At 37.2% G+C, this 24,273-nt stretch overlaps 1 protein-coding gene across 2 annotated transcripts in view; it reads right to left on the bottom strand.

Annotated features, from left to right (window-relative positions):
* LOC124862983 (signal transducer and activator of transcription 5B-like) overlaps positions 1–20,171 on the bottom strand; it is an 88,901-nt gene extending 68,730 nt beyond the window's left edge. The window contains exon 1 of one of the 2 annotated variants that reach the window (XM_047357206.1): positions 20,004–20,171. The gene's annotated coding sequence lies outside the window, so the exon portion shown is untranslated. Of the gene's footprint in view, positions 1–19,631; positions 19,762–20,003 lie in introns of those variants that run through there. The other variant, XM_047357207.1, reaches the window with a different exon arrangement.
* Between the last annotated feature and the right edge of the window lie 4,102 nt (positions 20,172–24,273).

Raw genomic sequence — 24,273 nt, 5'->3', positions numbered from 1 at the left:
AGATGTCATTAGTTTAAGGAACAATTGGACAAACAAGACCGAAACATTTCTGCAAGGCTGACTACAACACTTAAGGAGCTGCACGCACTTCTAGCAGGAACTGATTGTGATAACAACCCCCTGTTCTCCATATGTCTGGATTAAAGTTGTTAAACAGAAGGCTTTTCATCAGAAAACACCCAGATCTGGCTAAACTATCCCAAAGCCTTGTGGAAGAATGTGTTATGGTCTGATGAAAAAAGCATCTAGACCTGAATTCTGCTTGAAAGAAAAGCATCACTGCACATCTTCAAAAGAACATACTTACAATAAAAACAGGGTGGTGGGATTATCTTTCTTTAAATAGCACTGGGGATTTTGTCAAGGTGGATGAAATTATGAACAGCTCTGAATACCTAGCCAATTCTTTATCCAAAACAATCAGGTGTCTGCGAGAAAACCTAAAACTCCTGATAAACTCCAACCAAAGAAAACCAAAGAATAATACAAATACAAAGGTTTATTCCTTTTTAAATTTAATTGCATGGGATATATTTTTGAGGTTATGAAATTATTTATCATGGTTTAGTTTAGCAATGGACAAAACCAGGTGGGTACACTTTTTAAATCCACCTTATATACAGCACATCCTATATTCATGCTATGTGAATTATGCATTAATAAAATAATCTACCTCAAATGACATGAACATCTGAAAAATAATTTTGAATTTATTCACCACTATGACAACTGATTAAGCTTCATTTGTCTTCTCCTGGAGGTGAGCATCATGCCTTATGTTAAATGTTTCTGTATTTGTGCCTTAAAATTTATTTAGATTGCATGCATGCATATTATGCATGCATGCTGGTCTCAAACAGAGAGCCAGCGGATGACATAACATAATCTCTGACCCAGAGGGGAAGATACATGTGGACCAAGCCCTACAGCTCACTTAAGGGGGCAGCAGGCAAACCAGCTTGTTGAAGGGGAGCCACATTTGAAGCAGAACCCTGTAGCCAGAAAACAACTGAGCCAAGACAGACAGCAGAGGGGACCAGCCAACCAGTTGTCGCTGTCCTGCAGTGTGATCTATTGAGCCATCGGCTAAGAGTCGTCTGGTAAAAACAAGCAGTTAAAAGTCTAGGCTATGACCCTCTACATAGACAAACACAGTGAGATGTTTATCATATAACTTCAGCCAGCCCTCCATATTTCTGTATGTTTAGACTGAAATCATTTCCTCCAGCACAACGAATACAGAAACCTCAGCATCGTTATTCATGCCACCTTCTGAAGAAGCATCACAGCAGACATTCCAGTTCCTTGGAGGTACATTTAGGATTGAAAAACCAAATCTTTAGATTCAAAAACATACTACTTAGGCAGCTAATAAGAAAATGTAGCGCAAAAATATTGCAATCTGATGTTTATGTTTATGATATATAACTAACCATGAAATGAAATTCAAACCAGAATTTAGTAACAACCCAAGTAATCTACACGTTTAAAGAAATCTGAAAGGGGAAAAAAGTAGTTTAAATGATTCATTGTAATCTAATTTTTCCTAAACCAAAATATGGTATTTCACCAGGGTGTGTACACTTTTGAGAGCCACTGTATTGCCTAATGTGTGTTGCACAAAATACATGCCTACTTGTGAAGCCATGCAACACCTTAACAAATGATTACACAAATCACTTTGCTAATGTTGTTCTAAGTACCAATGAGAAGCAATTCTCTTGAAAATAATTTTTCCCATCTGAAGAAATTTTAAAAAGAACTGGGAACCAAGAGGCAAAATAATTATAAAGAATAAAATAAAATATCACAAACATATCTGAGATCTCTTCGCTGGTTTGCTTCAAGAATAGGTTGCTTGAATATCTGTCTTTCAACTGTGAGCCCACATCGATCGATTAAAATACAAGCTCCTGACAACAAACCCTTATCTATCATGTTAGAATTAACCAGCAGATAACCCTTTCATTTTAACACCATACTCTGGGATGGTAAAATCTAGAGAGCATAATGCTTAATGCTGAAAATAAAGAAGGCTTTGCAAAACAATCAACTAGAAGCAAGAGGCTTAACCCTAATACACCATGAATTGGAGAAAAAGAGCAGTAGATTCAGACGAATAAGTTCACTTGTTCATGTGTCAGCTGAGGGCACTTGGAGCTCTTGTCCTAATATCACACAGCTGAAGATTAAGATACAGTTTCACATCAAATGTTGCCGTTTGATACCTTTCTTTTTAGATGTGTGCATGCCTAAATAATCTGTTTTTATTTTCTTTCACTGAGTAATGTCCAGTCGCTACCACTGCATTGTAAACAACAGTACTGATAGAGAACTGCCAGCTGTCTTCCACAAGACTGTTGTTTTTTTCCCACAAGTTATTGCCGTCAGTTTTAACCCCCCCCCCCCCTATTTCTAAATCATAAATACAGCAAACATGCAACTGCTGGAGTTCCATGCACAGCAACGTCAGGTGTCTCCACCCTGGTGTGATGTTCAGGTCAGTACTAACCAGGACATCTGTTAATGCTGCAGTGTCATAAACAATACTTACTTCACACGATTATCCCACAGAGTCCCTCTGATGGGAATAGCAGTCTTCTAATACTAATCTTAACTTATATCATGCTACCTTTGAACCCCAACATGGATTTTTCCATTAATAAATAAATTAGTGTTGTTAGTGTGATGGATGACTATATGGATTTATGTCTATATGCAAAAAAACATTTATATTGTGTTTAAATATCTTTTCTGTGTAAGGGGGATTGATATTAGTTAAATCTAAGTTAGCAGCACAGAAGAACTAATAAAAAGGTCCATAAAGGGCCCCTCTCCCACCTGTCACTTTTCCAGGCCTCCTACCAGAGGCCCACAGATGGAATACAGAAAAACAATGTGAATGGCACACATAAACAAACGCAAAGCTCTTACAGTTCAGCAGTTTCATCAGAAAACAACAAGACGCATAAAGGAATATGCTTGTTTTTCTTTGTTAAAAGGTTCCCATATTCCCTCCTACATTATTTGTAGGAGGGAATATTAGGTTTTGATAAGATGTGAGGAGATTGTATTCCCACAAGGATTCTGTTTACATATTCCTGAAGAAAGCCAAACAAAGAAGCTCTACTACATAAGCCATGAAGTTACAGTGCTTTAGAAGCAGTGCTCTAATCACAAGAAGCAAGACTTGGGACACAAAATGTGTCTAATAAGTTGCAAAAAAATGGAAAAAATAACAACTTTATTAACATAGGAATGCTTCTAGTGTTTTAAGTCAATGATCAACCATTATTCTCTCATTTTGTTGACATAACCAAATTTATTCTGATTTTCTCATTTCTGTCTAACTCAAAGAAGTCTCAAAAGTCTCCTTTTTTGCATTTTACTATGGTATTGTTATTACACTTTGATTCTGTTTTAGTACAAGCACAAAATAACTCTTGGATTTTACCTTCCACATTATGGTCACTATGGCTCTCTGTCACTTGAGGATATACAAAAGTAACTGAGGAATATGTTTAAACAGTTCATGATTGATGATGCTTGTCTGTTTACCTTTAGAAGTGGAGTTTGATTTTGGTCACGTTGTGCTAACGAAAGCATGAAACAGAGCCTGTAAGATATGCATCAAAACCTTCATTTACACTAAACTCTGTGATCTCAGTCAATGTAAATTAGGTACAGTAGAAAAGTTAAACCTTTCACTTTTAATAATTTACTGAATTCCAGGTTGTGAAGTGTGTCTCCTTTTTAGAGGAGGGTTTAAAGCATAGAAACACAAATAGAGGCATTTTTGTACTATTCATTTGTCTTAATGTTAAAATATTTTAACAGGGAAGTAGTCAAACATTAAATCCGTTTCCACAATCGCCATCTTCCCTTTTCACTAGAAAAGCAATCCACAACTTTAACTTTGCACAAGAAAACACAGGTACAGATTTCCTTCAACCTAAGCCCTTGATCCAGGGAGAGTAGTAAGCTCGGTTTAAAAAAACCCCAGCTAATATTGGATTTTGCTTTCTAGAGATACAAGAAATCAGCTAGTGTCTGAAATCAGCCCATTTTCATCTTGCTAAACTATGACTGGGGACCAGAAAAATTGGATCTTGTTCAAATCAGTGCCTAAGTGCTACCAGGTTGCAGTAATAACAGCCTTCTGGGTGGGGGGTGTTACTGAGAGAAGAGCACTCAGCTATTTTAAGTATCAACAAGGTGTTTAAAAGTGAAGTCAAAGTACAAACAGATAGGTGAAAAGCTATTACAAAAGGAAACCACATTTTGTTGACAAATCTGCAGGTCATTTAGGCTAAAGAGAGAGCAAGAGAGAGCGAGAGTTCATCAGATAACATGAATGCTAAACATGTTACAGTCAAAGATATTCTGTTTCATCTTTTTGAGCTTTTAAACAGACATCTGGAATCGCAGGAAGATTTGGATAGGCAGAGATTGCTGTTTGAGTAATGCTAGTCTAACAGTAATCGTTAATAAAATTTCAGCTCTAACATTTGTGTCATTGCTTGAAAATAGTAAAACCCTATTTCACAGCATTGCAATCTCTCTTCAGTTTAAATAGTTATTGACAGCATAAAAATGTGATTGCTTTTCTTATAACTCCTGATATTACATTTGTTAAAAAGAAATTAGAATCAGCAAACATTGGCATCAGCAAATCAAAGCTTTACAAAAATAGAAGATGGTAAATTGGCCCCAAAATTCTTATCAGTGCATTTCTTTTGCTTTCCCTTTCAGCTCAAACATGTAATGCAAACAAAAGCAATGTGCGTTCTCTTTACAATATATGAGAATAAAAAAGAAATACATTTTATTTCTAATTTTTCCTTAATGAATACAACTTCTGTATAACTACCAGAGAGCCCAGTGTGACTGGATGTGAGTATGCAAAAGTCAGTGCTCTGTATGTGTAAGAGGATCTTGCTGCATACCCCAGCCTGCTTTGGACTTTGCCTTCGTCTTGTGCAGGCAGATGGGAGGAGACAACTGCGCACTGCATGAGTTCAACTATGAAGAAAATGTTCAGATCCAGGCAGTCAAATCAATGCTCTTCATCAGATGACATAAAAAGGTGCAGCTAAACTGGTGATGACCACTATGGTTTTTTTTTTTAATCAATCGGACCAATTCTAAAACAGTTAATGAAACCAAAAAGGGTTTAATCAAGAAAAGTTTGTATTTGCACGATTATTTAGAGTTAAATACCCTTATTCTTTTAGTCTCTATGGATTTGGTCTTGTGTTGATCTCTGTGCAAGCTGTGAGGTTTGTGTGCAGTCATAAGCAGAATGTTTGTGTATGAAAAGGGAGGGTTACTGGTAAGGCAAATAAGGGGTATGTATTGTTTCAACATCTTCAAACTAGTCTAACAACATCAGTGAAACGTAGCACCCGAATGAAAGAGTGATTTAGCCGTATTAATTGCACACCTTTCGTGCTGTTAGCTTTGTTGCCTACTTTACTTTAATAAAACCTCACAGTTCGTCCATTTTAAAGCCCTCTCCTCCATCTGTAAACACCAATGCATGCAGATTCTTTGATCTGACTCACTTGTCATGTGTCAGGGGTCAGAGAGTTGCACTTTCTCAAGCACACTATCTAAGCCAGTCACCAGAGCTCATGGACCCATCCCCCACTGCATGGCTGCTCCCCTCAGCATGCCCCCTACCCCCCAACTGCTTTTATGGCAAGCTTAGTGCTGTCAGTAAAGGTCAACTACACCTTTACCCCACAGAGGTCCTTGCCCTCACAGCACCAGCACCATTTCGTGACAGATATGGATGTTTTTAAGAGCAAACAGAGCCCAGAGCACCACTGTACCGTGACATAACCTTTATTTATCTATTTGTTCTCTTTACATAAAGCTGCTCACAGAGTAAATAGAATCAATAACCATGTCTTTACAGAAAAAAATTTATTGCTGAAACACATGTCTAATATTTTGGACTAATTTAAGATTATTTTATTGTTTTAAAAGCAACACTTGGGACCACACATGAAGTTAGTATTTAGTCTTCAGATAAGGCCATAATTATTCATACCCCAAGAATATTTATGTCAAACAAATTTTTGTATTTTAGCAACATGTTTCTTCTGACTGGAAGTAATATTAACGTTTTGGTATGACCCAGCCAGAGTCCTGACTTGAATGTGAATAAGAATCTCTGGAGAGAGCTAAAGATTAGGGTGATGACAAGGTGGCCTTCCAACCTCAAACGGTGGAGTTTATCAACAAAGAAAAATAGTGAAAATACCAGTGGAAACATGCAAACGTAACGGTTTAATTGCAGTAATGCCAATAAAGATATTACCAAGGATCAGAAGGTTATAAAAAATGTTTAACGCATCAATTTTATCTAAATCTTCATTTTTAATCTAATCTAAACTTGCCAGGGTATATCTGTGTATCTCTGTATATCTCTTTATTCAAGAAAAAGACAACTTTTAAAGCATAGATCCTTGCTATTTAAAAAGTAATCTTGAAAATTTAAATATAATTATTTTTATGCATAAAGCAGTTTACCACATGGGGGGGCAAAATCATCCAATTCAAAGTACTTAGGGGCCACAAAATTAGATGTTCTTAAAATTAAAAGCATATTTCTTTATTTTGACCTTCGCAGCAATAAACTAAAACTAAAAATTTTAATGAAACATGCATCACGAATTCTTAAAATTGTATTTATTTAGCTATTGGATAACATTATATTGCTGAAGGATCTGAATCTTATGTTAAGGGTTTACTCAATCACAAGAAGATTTTTCTAATTAGCTCCCCTGACAAATCTAAGAGGATAACACTTGCAAACCCACACATTGCTTGTGGTTTAACAAAGTTATGTATGTAGATTAAGCTTGAAGCAAAACTAGTTGCTTTCCAAGAGCAGCAAACACACCGAGGGTTCTGGCAGAGGTCGTGCTCCAGGAAATTTGGAGACACATACGAAAATACTGGATGCAAGCAATATGCTGAACAGAGATGTACCAGTCTTGTATAAATCAAAGGGAGTACTCCACTTGGAAAATAAAATGCTTTTCTATATCTATTGAATTAAAAAATAATAGGTTTCTGATCAAAAATAATATCCACCATATCTCTATCTGCACATTGAACTTAATTAACCCTTGGTTGGTAGATGATAAAATACAGTAGTTGTTGGCTGTTATCCAGAAGAGGCCTTTCGCAAGAGCGAAAATACATTTAGAAAGCATTACAACAAACACGACACAAGAGCTTTTACCAGAACAATGCTCAGGTTTACCGACAGAATTAGAGCGAGAATGTATGACAATTTAAGGTTTCTGTTTGGATGGATAGTGATCAAGAGAAGAGAAAACAGGGCCCAAGCACCATCGCCAATTCATACTCTCACGTCCTATTGCCATTTAATCCCAAACTTCTGTCATTTCGAACCCATGCACCTAACTATTTTCTAGGTAAAGTATTTTGATAGACAACGGAAATAGATAATCATAAAAATTCTTAAATCTGATGTATAATTTAATTCTATATTAACTTCTGAAGACTTTACATCACAACCCATTTCTATATGATGATTGAGGTTGCAAAATTGCAGGAATTTTCAAAGTTTGGAAATAACCATGCAGTATTAATAATTCCAATGGATATTATGAGAATTACCAGGAACTTCAAATACTGAACGTTGGCTTTTTTAAGGGATTTTAAACATAGTCCAGGAAAATACATATTTTCATATAATCTCAACTGAAACAATCAGATTTCATGCAATGTGCTCAGACAAATATATGGTCTCGAATCACATGCACACAGCAGGGTGCCTAATGAGGCCACGTCCCCAACATGTACTGTGCATTTCTCCACAACATAGACAGATGATTCCTGGAACCCTGGACTATAGAAGACACGTGTTTGAGTCAGTGGCCTACATTAACTGAAGCAAACTTTTATATTATTAGGTAAATAAATACAATTTCCAGGTAATTCCCATACATTTCCTTCAATACCCCAAATCTTCTTGGAAATTGCTAGTAGATATTTATTATAATACAAAATATGACTGAATCATCAGTTGTCAAAGCAGATATGAGATGTCCCCAAAGGGGGCACAAATTGATTTATAGTTGGTAAGCGTCCCATGGCGAGTGAAAGTAAAAAAGCTAAAGTTCATAATGGTGAAGAGGGGTGAAACGACAAGCCCCCTTTTACAGAAAAGTAGTGTCTGCTGTTTAAAGCAAGATAAACTTTATTTTGGAATTGATTATCCTGCTTAAACATCAACCTTTACTCAAGCTCTGTCATTGTCATATGAAATAAAGTCCAGCAAATAGAAGAGGAAGGAAACAAAATCGGTGAATTGCTATTATTTCAGGTCAGTACATAACAGGGAATAAAAATGATTTTAAAGACAAACTATTTTGTCTTTTCAGTAGGAAAAACACATTTGTATTCCATAATCGAATTCTATTGTATATAAACTCATCCCCAAGGTATATGTGTGGTTAAGTAAACCAAATAGGAAACGCTACAATTTCCATTTGCCTTTGTTGAAATGAATTTATTGATTTTTTTTAACTAGAATTTGACACAAATACAGATAAATTAGTATTCTCATTATGTGTTTTTTTAAATATTCATAGTTACAGTTTATTATATGTGCATTGCCTTGTGTTACCCTATGCAAATCAACGATGAGGGAAAGCAGAATATGTGATAGTAAGAAATAAAAAGGTTAACGGGGTAAAATATATTGTTAGCCAAAGCAATATTTATTTAAACAAAAAGCATCACTTCGCTCAATGTTTTCCTTTTTTAAACAGTGCCTGTGACTGGTTCAAAATGGAAATAAAGGGGTTGCAGGCTACAAATCACAGCAGTAGATAGGATCTAATAGTCAAAGATGTAAAACAGATTAGAATCCCTTATGTTTGGTTGATGTTTTTGTTGCGTATGTAGAGGCTATAAAAATAGCTTATGCTGCTCTAATTAATCTTAGATCATTATTTATTTTTAAAACGTCCCCATAATGCATGAATGGATTCTTTTTATTGTACAGGCTCAAACTAGATGCTAGACAAACATTTACAGACTTTTCCATAGACACACACAAAGTGTATGCACAACTGGACAAACACCACAAAGAAAGGGGAAGTGAATCTATAGTTTTGCTAGTAAAATACTTGAACTCAATGACTCGATCCAAAAGACATTGAACAAACTTGATTCAATTATCTACAACTGCAATTATATCAGTAGGTTGCTCTTTATAAAAAGGCGAATAGTGTTATATTTGTTTAGTTACAAAAAGAGTGTGTCTACTGTCACCATTGTGCACAGTTCCACTGTGAACATCATTAGGCACCAGCTGCAATAGGCACAGATGAGCTCACAAGATCAATACTGGGTAATAGCACCACAAATCCAAACACTGACTTTGAATGATGTTGTGCAAGTGTGTCTACAAACAAATAAACGCTAGAAAGAATGTGTACTTCCCCATTTCTCTGGTGTGTATAAACCACATTTGCAGTGAATGCTGCAGCATTCACAAGCGTTTGTAAAATAATAACAGGGAGAGTGAGAGAGAGAGAGAAAGGAGAGAGAGAGAAAAGAGAGAGAAAAAAAGAGAGAGAGAGAGGTAGGATTAGTTTGACAAAGCCAGTGTTTATATCATTCAACCTTAATCCATCAGCCTTTAATCTGTCATACAAACAAATAGAAATAAGTCATACCGCCAAAAGTTGAACGATATTTTTTTCCTTTTTAAATGTCATCTCTATTACGTTTTAATCAAAGGATTTTTAAATTAACTCAGATTTTAATCTTTAAAGGTAAGTGGACCCTCCAGACCTTCATGTAGTTCATGCAAACAAAAATCTCACAAAAATGAGAAGAATAAGAGAAAGACTAAAACTTGTCAGGGCATTGCATTGTTCACTTGCTTTTTATTTGCTTTAAGGAACATTTGATTTTAATTTCCCTACTGTCAAGCCTCAAATTTAACACAAAAAGCATGCAAATTTGTTTGCAGGAGATCTATTCATTGGTTCTATCCCATTTGGTGTAAGCCTGTAATAGGCTTGAACATGGCAGTGGCAGCAGGAAGAGCCGACACTCATCCCGGTCAATTAAAACACCAGAAACTCCATGCTGATCACACGGAAAACTAATTTAGAACAACTAGTTTCTACAAACAACAAGGACATTGTGTTCTAGAAAAGAAATTTTACGCTTTTTCCATTTGAAACTAATATATAAAAATTATAACCACAACAACAACAGACGAATACAATCTAGGACCTGGCTATTTGTTTAAAACTCACGTGCTGATGGCTGCATTATTTGTGTTTTCACTTAAGCTTTTGTCACCAGCAATTCTCTTGAAGCTGTAGACAGTGTAGACAATGACTCTGCATTTCAGGACCTACATGATCAGATTCTGCATGATCACTCTGGGATCAGAGACAGTCAAACAGCATTAAGAAAGATAACGAAGCATTAGTATCTTTTGGAGCTTTCTTTGCTGCCTGCTTCACCTCTACCTGAGCCGGCAGATGAAGTGACATCGCCTCAGGTTACATTACGCTATCAGGGTAGAAACCTCATTGAAGCGACAAGTGTTGGGTGTGAAAATGACTGAAGGTGGGGAAGGCAATACTGGATTACAAATTGGCTTTAAAGTTACACCACATATGCCTCTTTAAAAATAAACAGGGCAAGTGAATTTTTATCACCCTCCAGTTAACCTGAGAGATGAGATGTGCAGCGCCTTGCAATCATAGTAAAACCCCCTAAACATTTTCATATTTTACAATACTACAATGAACTTTAATATATTTCTAGCAATAGACTTAAATGGATTTAAGTCTGCACATTGACTGGGCCATTTTAACACATGGATTTGTTTAGATCTAAACCAGTCCATTGTAGTTCTAGCCCTAGTTTCAAGTCTTTTGCAGCTTCTGACAGGCTTTCTTCCAGGTTTGCCTTGTATTTAGCTTTATCCAACTTCCCACCAAGTGTCAAAAGCTTCCCTGCTCCTGCTGAATAAAACAACCTAGGTGAGTGTTAGTTTAACCTCCATACATTGTTTTGTAGGTAGGCCACAAAGTTCCGTTTTGGTCTCATCGGACCAGTGCACCCTCTTCTATGTTTTTGCAGTCTCCACAGTATGGCTTGTAGCAAACTGCAAATAACATTCTCCTTGCATTTCTTCCATAAAAGTCCTTATGGAATGCATGACTTATAGTTGTAATGTTAATAGATGCTCCTACCTGAACTGTGAATCTCTGCAGCTCCTCCAGAGTTATGGACCTTTTGGCGACTTCCCTTGGTAATGCTATCCTTGAATGGTCAGTTTTGAAGAAAGTCATGCCTTCATAGGTTTGCAGTTGTGCCATATTCTTTCCCTTTGTAAAATGTCCAAAGCTTGGGAAATTGTTTTCTAACCTAAGCCTGCTTTAATCCTCTCGACAACTGTGTTCCTTGGTCTTCATGATGGTGTTTGGTCACTAACGTTTTCTGATAAACCTCTGAGTTCTTCACAGACCAGTTGGATTTATAATTTGATTTAACTACACACTGGTGGAATTCATTTACTAATTAGGTGACTTCTGAAGGCCTTTGTTTGCACTGGGTTTTATTTAGTGGTGTAAAAATACACAGAGGCTAAATACAAATGTTTCCCTATCTGTCCAATGCCACTTTGTGCTGGTTAATCACATAAAATACACTAAAGTTTGTGGTTGCAATCTGACAAAATTTTGCAGAGGTTCAAATGGAATCAATACTTTTGCAAGGCACAGTAACACAGCGGTTGACTTGCTATTGATTCTGCAGTACTGGTGTTTTCGAAACAGAACAAAGTTACAGAAGCCAATTAATTTTCAGTGAAGCTTTGCAACTAATTAGTACCTGCACTTCTCTCTAATCTGTAATATCATAACCTGATCCCTGTACATGCTGACAAAGCAAAGACACTGGTGTTTGTTTACTGTATACTCCATCATGGGCAATTTTATTTGTTTTATACATTTTATTTTTATATTAGAAATCAAAACAGTGTATATCCAGCTCAGGTTACTTATCAGCTTTCTCTGCCTTGGGTTGAACTAATTATCAGGGATTGATTTCATGCAAAGGATAAGAAAAGATGAGAAAATTAGAAATACTTGCAAAGATTTTGCAACATTCATTAAAGCTAGAGATGTAGAGCATCTAGTGAGCAGAACGGGTCAATTTTCAGTTTGATGGGCCTTGACTGGTAACCAGTCAGTTGGAAACTAGAACAAAACCTGATATTTTTCCAAACAGTGAATGCAGCACACTTAAGTCTTAACACTGACAACATTGTTCAGTGTGGAAGCTGTTACTGCAAGAAGAACAATCAAAGTTAGCTTTTTTCAGCATTGGTGCAAACTGCACTAATCGCTATTAACAGATACTTAAGACAGTTTATGATGTCAACTCAGTTTTCTTTGTTTTAAATGAGTAAAACACCTAATGTAAAATAACTAAAGAATATTCTTTTCTTCTAGCAGGAAGCTTAGAAAAACATACTTTTAACACAGTTAACTGTAGTTTTTCAAGCTTAATGAGAATCAGCCAACATTGATTAGCTTTACAGAAACCAGAGGCTGAAGTATTTGAAGTTTTATAGTAATCCAAACCTTGCAATAGAGCTGTAGGTGTCATATCTAGCCAGTGAATAAAAATGGCAAGTCACTTTCTAGTGCATCTTTGCATGATAAATAAACTGACTCAAAGTAGACCAGTAGGTCACCTTAAGTCATGACCCGCAGAGGGCAAAAAAAAAAAAAAAAACTGTTACTGTATCAATTCCCTATATTCAGATTCTGAAACGTGAACATTTCAAGTCTTACGATGCATTTCTGTTAACTTCATTTAAAGTGTATCTTTACAAACACAACAAGCATAATTGCATCACTTTTAAACATTACTGACTGCTATACATTGGGCTTTTTAAAGGGTCACTCCTCTTTTTCCATTTATTAAAACCTCCACATTATCTCTTTTAGGGCATCAGATAAGCCATTTGTTTATAAAATTCATGCATGAGAAATTAAGTATGACTCAGCCTTAGGCTTTAATAAAAGATTGAGTAGGTTGTCCAATGTTTCCCTCTTACTTTAAACTTAGGACAAATATTTTATTGAGAAATTTACTTTAAATCAACCAACCTAACAAACCACTCAACATAACATTTTTATAAGCCTAGAAATTTAAGTGATAAATATCTGAGGCCTGTCAAAAAGACAGAATAAAACATCTCCTATGCATAATTCTCCAAAGTTCCTTATGGAGTTCCTGAAAAAGCATTTTGCAGTTTCTCATAAGTTTGATTCCTGAGTAGTGTTTTTGAGGGATGATAGTCACCCTGCCCACCAACCTAGACCTGTACTCAATTCACTGCAGGGAATTTGAGTATAGTTATACTCAAATAATGCAAAAGGTAATGACAGAAGGAGAACATTGGATTAAGGAAGGAATGCTGAGACAGGTGGAGGTAAAATCTCATAGAATAGGCAATGACACCATGGAGAATTATTTAACCAATGGAAATCAAAGAGGAGTTTCATGCAGAGCTGCCAGGGTCATTGGACAGCAGTTTACACTGTGAATGCCAACAATCAACAACCTTATTTGACAGATGGATCAGAGCACTACTGGCCTAGACCAGACTGAAAGCTCTTGGTCACATGACCAGTGGATTAGTATTAGCCCAACTGAAAGGGGGAGGAGGTTACTGTGCATTGCACCACATGCTTCCTGATCACTTCCCCTTAAGTATCTTTCCCTTTCTGTTTCAGTCTGCAAAGGTCTTATTCTTGTTGCTCCACAAGAACTTATATTCCATGGTTCCAATAACTTTTATATCCCTTTCGCTTCTCACAGGAAGCTTTGTGGTAGTCATTAATGATTCTGACATGACTCATAGCTCAGTCAGATCAATACCTCCGCTGTAATCTGCTAACCTTAAGCAGCTCATAATGTCAAGAAAAAGGAAACCTATTTGAGTTTCACACAGAAGCCAAAAAAACATATTTAGTGGAAAATATTCAAATGTATGACCTAAGTAGACAACAGCTTATAAATAAATAAACCTATGAACAGTGAGCATATCTACCTATTTTGACTACCATTGTTAGCTTTTTCCAGCTTTACTGGTTCCAACATTAATCTGGCAGGGGTGAGTTTAAAAACTGAGAAGCACTCAGAAACTAAAAGACAAGCCATACTGTGAGCTCATGAAACAACGAGCTTGTTCTTTTTTTGTTTTTCTTTGCTTATTCCTTCTTCATCTGGATCTTGCTGTCAGGGACAAAATGTGCCAGTCAGCTCAGGTCAGTCAGGCAAGCCATGTTCCCATACCTTTTTTTTTTTTAAGCGAAGACCAATGAAAATCCTACATCCCCATTGCACTATGTACTGCAGCGAAAGGGGAAAACAGTGCTTGCCAACAAGGTCAAACGCAACTGAAAGCAGAGAATATCATTTTCAAGAGATTGCAGTTACAGTGAAGTGTTCTATCAAATGCAAGAGTAAATTAAAACATTTCTATAAAAAATAAGCTCACATGGAAAAAAGTTATTTGAAATGCCTTTGCAATCTGTGCAAAGCACAGTGAAAAAATACAGGTAAAACTCTGCAGTCCAAAATGGCATAATAATAAACTCTGTGCTTGGTGGTGCTGATTGAGTTTTGTTTTTTTGTTTGTCTAAAACAAATTATCAATGCCATCCTGATTGTAGCAGTGCCAAAATTTATAGAGCCAAATAAAATAAAATAACACAAAAATATCAGGCAGAAACAATTTTAAATAAAAGAAGTGCACATGCGCAGAGAGCACAACGTTTTCTTTTAAATGACACAGAAACTTCAAAGCAAGTGTGACATTTAAAACTGCGTTTGTGAGCTGGCACCAGTGCGAAGGTCTTCATTCACCAGTCGCAATTTGCAACTTTCACAATCGGCTTTGCACTGAATTTTACGAGCTGTCCTTTCATACTTTTTACACTCACCACATTTTCAATTAAAAAGTGCAAACAGACAAGGAAGGATCTGTGTTGCAATATCATGTAACTGGCAGTTGGAGCTGAAATGATTTACACATGACAATGGCACCATGAACTTTTGCTTTACGTGTCTGACTCTTTTAGAATTTCAATAATCGAGGTTATATATACAGATCAAGACTTTGTTTTAATTTGGCACAAGGAGGGATTGAGGTTCCAGTTGCACTACAGAAAAAAAAAAAAAAACCTATTTATACAAAGTCATTATTATTGATCATTACTGTCATCAGTAAGGGAAATATGGCAAGGTGGAAGAAGAGTAGTCGTCCTGTTAGAGTCCTTGGGCAAGACACGCCTACCCATATGTGTCAGAGTATGAATATTTGAGAGCGAGGACGGGTGAACAGGACGCAAAGTAGCGCTTTGAGTGGTCAATATGAATGAAAACATGATGAATAAATTATCGCTATTTGCTGTTGTGATTTTTTTATCATCCATAGCAGTTTCATAGTTTCTAGTTTCAAAGTAAATGTGGTTATGGAACAAAATATAATGTATTTAATACAATTTTGCTCTTTGAAGATAAACACTGGTTATTAGGTCAGGCTATTAGTTACTGTTTCCAACCTGCAGTCCACTGCTTACCAGACGTACTCCACGCAGCTTGCTAACTGTAGCCTACTTTTTTTTATTTTTATTAAAACTTCAGATGTGTTTGTTTCCACTGCATGACTAGCCATAGTTTTAGCAATAGGAAATATTTCTAAACAGCTGAATTTCTTCTTGTAAAATACAATAATGTGCCGAAGCCCTCTTTCAACTAGCTGGTCGGTGGCACACAGCAACATGTGGGGGAGGGGTAGCACTTATTTATTCAGGAGAGCACTCTGGTCACTTTCTCAGTCATGTAATAACTGAAAGGACATTAAACTGTGGGTGAAACAGTAACGTTTTCAAGCTTAGTAGTTGTAGTTAGAAAATAATAGTTATAAATCATTGGTATTAAAATATAGAGCATTAATAAACTGATAAATACTACAAGTTTATTTATTATGCACAAATTATTCTGGCAATTACCATTATTACCATAAAAAGGAAAATTCTAGCAGGAGAAAGAACAGGGTGGGATAAATAAAGTTACTACTGAAGTAAGCCCTTGACGCCACTTGACTGCAGAGATCACATTTGTCCAGGGACGTGCACAGATAGACACTAGGTGGTGCTAGAGCACCTGCCCTTTTATCCTGTGGACAAAAAAGTGGCCTCCTGAAATCTTTTTTTTTTTTTTTTACAGTGTATAGTGTGGGGCCCAAGGTAAAATTTCTGAATTTAAAGGCCTATAATACCAGTGCCCCACGTTTTTGAAATTTTGAGCGACAACTACCACCCTGCCTCACCCACGGACATACATGTCCCGCCTCGTGTGTCTCTCAACGGAGACGGGCAGCGAGCAGAGCGGAGAGGTGGATGTGCGCTGGTCCAGCTTACCTCTTCTCTCCTTTCCTCCGCTGTCAGATAGAGACCTGCCCTGCCGACAGCCCCGCTAACCATCCAGGTAGCAAGCAAAACGAATGTATTTGCTTCCTAAACTTCAGATGAAAAAGTTAAAACTTCACCTGCCACCACTTTATCTAAACAGAACAGGCCAATCGATGGCATACCTTTACCCGCTATGTCTTCTATGGCCGCCACCAGGTGCCAGGAGAATGTCTACGATTTAACTCTTAGATTAAATTAGAATAAATAAATAAATTCAAATCTATCTCATAAATGTACATATTACATTTGCTATTATGGTCCCTGATGACTTCTGTTTGACTCATGTTTTTTATTTTTATTGCAAATACGGCCAAATGAGCTGGTTACCATTACAATTCATACACTACTAAAATATCTTTAATAAAGTTCAGTAAATGTGGGGCATGTAGGCTAAGTTGTATTTTCTACTTCTGTGTGTGTAAAAATGATGATGCGATCAGAATATTTTAATTTCTAAATAGCAGACCTCTTATCAGTTCTCAGGACTTGTAATCGCATTACAGGTCCTTCTCAAAATATTAGCATATTGTGATAAAGTTCATTATTTTCCATAATGTCATGATGAAAATTTAACTTTCATATATTTTAGATTCATTGCACATTAACTGAAATATTTCAGGTCTTTTATTGTCTTAATACGGATGATTTTGGCATACAGCTCATGAAAACCCAAAATTCCTATCTCACAAAATTAGCATATCATTAAAAGGGTCTCTAAACGAGCTATGAACCTAATCATCTGAATCAACGAGTTAACTCTAAACACCTGCAAAAGATTCCTGAGGCCTTTAAAACTCCCAGCCTGGTTCATCACTCAAAACCCCAATCATGGGTAAGACTGCCGACCTGACTGCTGTCCAGAAGGCCACTATTGACACCCTCAAGCAAGAGGGTAAGACACAGAAAGAAATTTCTGAACAAATAGGCTGTTCCCAGAGTGCTGTATCAAGGCACCTCAGTGGGAAGTCTGTGGGAAGGAAAAAGTGTGGCAGAAAACGCTGAACAACGAGAAGAGGTGACCGGACCCTGAGGAAGATTGTGGAGAAGGGCCGATTCCAGACCTTGGGGGACCTGCGGAAGCAGTGGACTGAGTCTGGAGTAGAAACATCCAGAGCCACCGTGCACAGGCGTGTGCAGGAAATGGGCTACAGGTGCCGCATTCCCCAGGTCAAGCCACTTTTGAACCAGAAACAGCGGCAGAAGCGCCTGACCTGGGCTACAGAGAAGCAGCACTGGACTGTTGCTCAGTGGTCCAAAGTACTTTTTTCAGATGAAAGCAAATTCTGCATGTCATTCGGAAATCAAGGTGCCAGAGTCTGGAGGAAGACTGGGGAGAAGGAAATGCCAAAATGCCAGAAGTCCAGTGTCAAGTACCCACAGTCAGTGATGGTCTGGGGTGCCGTGTCAGCTGCTGGTGTTGGTCCACTGTGTTTTATCAAGGGCAGGGTCAATGCAGCTAGCTATCAGGAGATTTTGGAGCACTTCATGCTTCCATCTGCTGAAAAGCTTTATGGAGATGAAGATTTCATTTTTCAGCACGACCTGGCACCAGCTCACAGTGCCAAAACCACTGGTAAATAGTTTACTGACCATGGTATCACTGTGCTCAATTGGCCTGCCAACTCTCCTGACCTGAACCCCATAGAGAATCTGTGGGATATTGTGAAGAGAACGTTGAGAGACTCAAGACCCAACACTCTGGATGAGCTAAAGGCCGCTATCGAAGCATCCTGGGCCTCCATAAGACCTCAGCAGTGCCACAGGCTGATTGCCTCCATGCCACGCCGCATTGAAGCAGTCATTTCTGCAAAAGGATTCCCGACCAAGTATTGAGTGCATAACTGTACATGATTATTTGAAGGTTGACGTTTTCTGTATTAAAAACACTTTTCTTTTATTGGTCGGATGAAATATGCTACTTTTGTGAGATAGGAATTTTGGGTTTTCATGAGCTGTATGCCAAAATCATCCATATTAAGACAATAAAAGACCTGAAATATTTCAGTTGGTGTGCAATGAATCTAAAATATATGAATGTTACATTTTCATCATTACATTATGGAAAATAATGAACTTTATCACAATATGCTAATATTTTGAGAAGGACCTGTAATTTTTATTCTCTAAGAATAATTTCTGTCATAAATCACACTGGCTACATGCAGAAGTATAGATGATTCTTCTTATGATCATATTCTCTGCTGTTGGTTTCATTTTGACTATAAAGATTTTATAACTCATTTTCGGGGTATAGTTGATTGACACTGCAGAATGGTCACTGGTTCCTCACATTTCTGAAGATAACTCATTTAGTGTGACCTACATGGTAAATTTGGCAGTGTAACTTGCTTTGCTACAACATACGGTTATTTGGTGCAGAAGACATTTTGTGATAAAAGTACAGAATGATATAGTCAAGACAAACACGTTGTGCTCAGTGGGTAAAAAGAAAAAAAAAGATGGATAACGTAAGTTTCAAATTTGATTCAGGAAGTTCAGGTTAAAGGCTGGTTGTGAATCAGTAATCTAACTTTAAATCAATCAATGATAATTTTGTTGCCTTATTAATCTTAAGAATTTTGTAAAATGCATTGTTGTTTTGAGTTTTCTTTCCTGGGTGGTCATTTCCCTACATCCCACAGTACAGTTCGTTATGTGGGTGCTTAGTAATACATATAAATTATGTTCATGCTGTGCCTGTAATAAATCTCACACTACAAAGGCAACGACAGCTCCATGTGCCGCACAAGGCAAGGTGCCCTTTTTTACCACTTGAGCACCTGCCCCCCAAAATGTCTGTGCACGCCACTGCATTTGTCCGCAACACATGGAGCAGTTTATGTTCATATTTCATCTTCAGACCTGACGCCCCTTATAATGGAAGCTAGAGGCTGGGGGGAGAAAACTTTTAGATAGATATTAGAAAAATAAACTATAACAATCTGACAGTTACATCAGTCATACAAGATAGTCGCATAAGCTTAATATTGTTTTTCAGTAAGATTATAGAGTCATAAATGTGATAGTAATATGCCATCAAAGACAGGGTTATAGTAAACTTACAGGCTGCGCGGTCACACAATCAGCCTGTGAGAATACAGACAGGATATATTGCTGGGATTCGGCTCTCAGGAGAACCTGCCTGTTGATTCAAAGAGCGCAGAGAATCCGAAGTACCCCGTAAACAAACTCAAACGCAGCCTGTTCCACATGCACGGAGGCTCTTTCGCAGCGTCTCCAGATGGAGAAGCGCTGTCGCACTCGCAGTTTGTTTACAAAGCGCTGTCAGAATATCATTTCGCAACGTAGAGCGTCAAAAAAAAAAAAAAAAAAGAAAAGAAAAAAAGAGGGGCACGGATCGAGGACGTCCATCTCCTTCCCAGATGAAGATAGAAAACGCTTTTCAAATGAGAATCAGCAAACTGCGGCACTCACCTCTGTGGAGCGACGAAAGTTGTTGTCCTTTTTCATAAAATGAGGGGAAGAGTCTACAGCGACGAGATCAGCCTCCGGCAGGAATTTCTCCGTTAGTCAGTTCCCAGCAGTTCGCCGTACAGTTCACGGCTCTCTGTCTGACTCTGACTCTCTCTGACACACCGCCCACTTCCGGCGGTTCCTCTACGTCTGACGGTTTCTACGGATCGCTGATGACTGACTCTCGAGAAGTGGCGGCCTGATGTTAGTTATTAACCTCGGGTCAGCACATAATTAAATGGTCACTTATTATAAGAGTGCCTCATTTTTAAAGTGCGGTGAAAAATAAACTTGCGTGACTAGTGTGGGGGCGTTTCATTTGAGTTTTGCTCTTAAACTTTATCCCATACTACACATGACTAAATATTAAGATCATAAAATGTCAAATTTTATTGCCCGCGTCGTAATTAGATGCTAGAACAATAACAACAACAAATACAACATGGTAATATTATTATTAATAACAACAACAATAGTTATTATTATAATTTGAATAATTTACTAAAAGACACAAAAAAATGTATCCAGCACTCTCGAAACGCTCATCCCGTTACAGTGTACGGTGGCGCCCCCTGGTGTTAATATTGAGAGTTTCACTCTAAAGCCAATTATGAACACAAATGCCGCTTTTATAACAGGTTGTCCTGCTTTTCCATGTAATAATTAATTATGTTGTTTTTAATTAAGGTTTTTTTTAAGAGCCCAAGGGGAACAATTTGCGTCTTAGTTAAGGAGTAGTTAACTCGTGCTGTGTTTGTTTTTCATCAATATTATTTTGGTAAATTAGGGACAGAATTAAACAAGGTAGCTGAAAACATAAAGATTAGGTAGCTAGGTAGCTGAAAATATAAAAAAAAATAAGGATAAACCTTCAAAATTAATTGGTCTACAACACACAAACAGAATCACACACAAGGTCACCACTGAGGTTTATTAAGGGATAAACAAGTCTGTTCAGTTCAATTGCATGATTTTATTCCAAAAAGGGTTCATGGTGCTGACAGCCTTTCAATATGTGCATAAAATCTGAAAAAAAGAGGACAGTTGATAAGCCATTGTCAGCAGCAGATACACAGATGAACAGTAAGTCCTGGGAGATTCAGCAGCTAACAGCTGCTTTATTGGACTTAAAATACATTTTCATATGTATTAAACAGTGTGAACAATAATCATTTTTAGAGATATATAGAAAGAAAGAGCAGCAAATTTTGTCTGACAGCAAAGAGCCCAAACAACAGATCATGGATAGGTTTTCTATTTTTATATGTAGGTACTTTTTCTGCCTGAATCATGTAGCTAAAAGTTAATTTCTAGAAATAAATAAAAAATCCCAAACAATCCAGAAATAAAAAAAACCCTAAATTAAAAAAGACATTAAAATGAAAATCCACCTAAGCACCAAAAATATGTTGTAAGATCTTTTAAATTGAGACAATAAAAATGTACAATTAATTAAATAAAATCTTGCCACAATATATTTCTGTTAGCTGTTCAATTTTAAGTGATCGATTTGCTCATATTATTGAATATAACTGACTTGGATTAAGCCTTCATGTGACAACAGCATATGGTAGAAAGATAGTTTCATAGTTTTTCGCACACCTGGCCTAAAAAAGCCCAGGGTTTGTTGGGTTGACTGTAACAGTTGTAACAAAAGGTCTTATGACATCATCTTCTAAAACCTATGTCAAAAGTGATCATTTTTAGTCGCATTCATGCTCTCTCAGTCAGACTCACAAACCCCCAGCAGAGATGCAGCCTGATTCTCCAGTTTGATTGGCTGTGGGCCAGAGCTGAAAGGTGACAGTTGCTTCCTTAGACAGCTGAGTCAGCAGCTGCTGACGGTAATAGTTGTGCATCTCAACACCTCCTCGCAACAGTCTGTTTTTATTTCCTCTACCCAAAACAAAATGCACATGAGAAGTGAGGTGGTGCCATCAAAATAGGCAGAGGATTAATCATACAGAACCTGCCTTCTTTGTGTTTCCTAGTTTCACCTCAGCGCTCATGCTTTCATGATAGGACTCATGGGTATACCAGCAGGCCCAAAGCTGCTGATCGCATCATTTCTGTGTTAAAGAGGCAGATAAAAAGATGGGGCAAACACACACACACACACAGCTGGGAGTTTCCAGTTAGGGAAGTCCACTGAAAATGAGAGATTTATCATCAAAGATTGAGAGAAACCGTCACAGCGATAGAAAGTACAGTGACAGCTTCTTTCAAAGGTGACTTATTTAAATCATAATTCATTTGGGTAACTTCTGTTTGATCTTCACTCGCCACAGTCAAAAACAAGAAATTCAAGATTTAAAGCGGTCCTGTTTAGAACTGGTTTCAGTATATCTGTTTATTCCAAACTGAAAGTTAGTCTAAAATATTGATTTAAAAAAATACATTAAGTTTAGTTTTCTATACAGATGTAGATTTACATACACTTAAGAGAACAGTAACACCAGAGCATGATGCTGCCAACACCATGTCTTACTGTGGGTATGACGTTTCGCTGGTGCCGTTTTTTGGTGGCATTTGAAATCGTGGCCAAAAATTCAGATTTGGTTTCATCACATAATAACATACTCATGTACAATATTTTTGGAGAATTAGGTCAGGACTAGATGTTTTCTAAGGAAGTACAACCCCACTCAGTCAACAAGGGATTGTCCTCACATGTAAAACTTAAATCAGTGACAGTTTATAGACCAATTTACCTTTTCAAACTCATCAATTAGGGAGAAATGTTAAGTTTTACAAATGTCATTCTTGTTCCAAATTTTTGATTGATGACTAAATGCTGGAATTATGATTCAACAGGGTTTTAAATTAAGGGTGTGCACACTTATGCAACCGTTATTTTGGCTTTATTTTGTCGTCCAACATGTCTTTTGTTTTTACTGTAATTGTCACAATAATGGTGGAGAAAGTTCTGAAATTATTCATCGAAGCCGGCATAACTGGGTGGCTCAACTTTCCACATTCGCTCTTCACTCAACATTTTATGACTCCAATTTGAGGAGTGATAGCCAAAGTCATCCTGCACTTCCATATTAAAAATCTAGTTTTCCTAATTCAAATTTATGTTCCATTTTTAATATTTTAATGAATAGAAAGCATTGTAAATGTCAGCCTTTATTGTTATATTGCAAACATCAAAACCAACCATAAAAATAAAAATACAGCAAAACAATTTTCCAAAAATATTTTTTATATAAAACGATATTCTCCAATTTATAGTAAAGGATGCAAAAAGTCCTGCAGACTTCATGGTCTGTGTGTGACTGACAAGTTCTGTGTAAAATACTAAATAGACCATATCATAAATGTTTGCACTTTTACATAGCCGAGTTAAATATTTCTATGAATAAGGCCAGTACTTTTAATGCATCCGGAGTCATTGCTCAGTTCTTTAAAACATTTTTTAGTAGTTCTGCCCAGTTTTCTGAAGGGGCTTCAAGTTTATCTTTAACTTATTTTTTTTTTCCTCATTACCTTTTCAGTTGTACCAGACCATTTTCAGGGGACATTCAGTAGAAGCATCTCCAACAAGCTGAAAAAACCTGACATATGCTGAAGAGGTACGTCTCGACTCGTGTGTCTGGTCTTGGATTTTTGGGCGGCTTGTTTTCCTGCATCTTAAAGCAAGAAACTTTAGATGCTGTACTATATGTTGTAGATAGTTTTGGCGTTTCGCTTATTTTGTCTTACTTTCCAACTAAAGTTTCCTCAACATGTTAAAAAAACCTGTTTTGAGGTTAAAAAAACATGCCCGCTCCGTGTTTCTGTGTCTACATGCAAAACACGTCTTTTCTGAAACAATGATGCCGTAACTCCACCTCTTTCTTTGACCAGCATGCGCCTCTTTGCCGCCATGTTGATGCGTTTACCTCCCATGGGTTGCCTTCGGATGCCCGGTGCTTTTGGTGTGTTTCTATGGCAGTGTCACAGCACCACCAATGGGCATGACAAACATTATAAAGTGTTTCAGTGGTGCTTCGTGGACTTATGTGGACACACATTTTTTCTAAATCGTTTTCGACATGATACCGTTTGTCTCTGTGTGGACAGGGCCACACAAAGTTAATAGTAAATAATGTAGTAAAAAAAACACAAAAACATCAACTTTGAGACCTGGACAACAGTAAAAGCATTTTTCATACTGTGTAAGATCCCTGTACCAAGATTGGTTATTGACTGAGTTGGAAAATAAAGGGCTCACTGTCAGCAAAACAAC

The sequence above is a fragment of the Girardinichthys multiradiatus genome, chromosome X (assembly GCF_021462225.1).
Source record: "Girardinichthys multiradiatus isolate DD_20200921_A chromosome X, DD_fGirMul_XY1, whole genome shotgun sequence".
Classification (NCBI taxonomy): Eukaryota; Metazoa; Chordata; class Actinopteri; order Cyprinodontiformes; family Goodeidae; genus Girardinichthys; species Girardinichthys multiradiatus.
The sequence above is the reverse complement of the archived record's forward strand: the minus strand, read 5'-3'. Positions and strand labels throughout refer to the sequence as shown.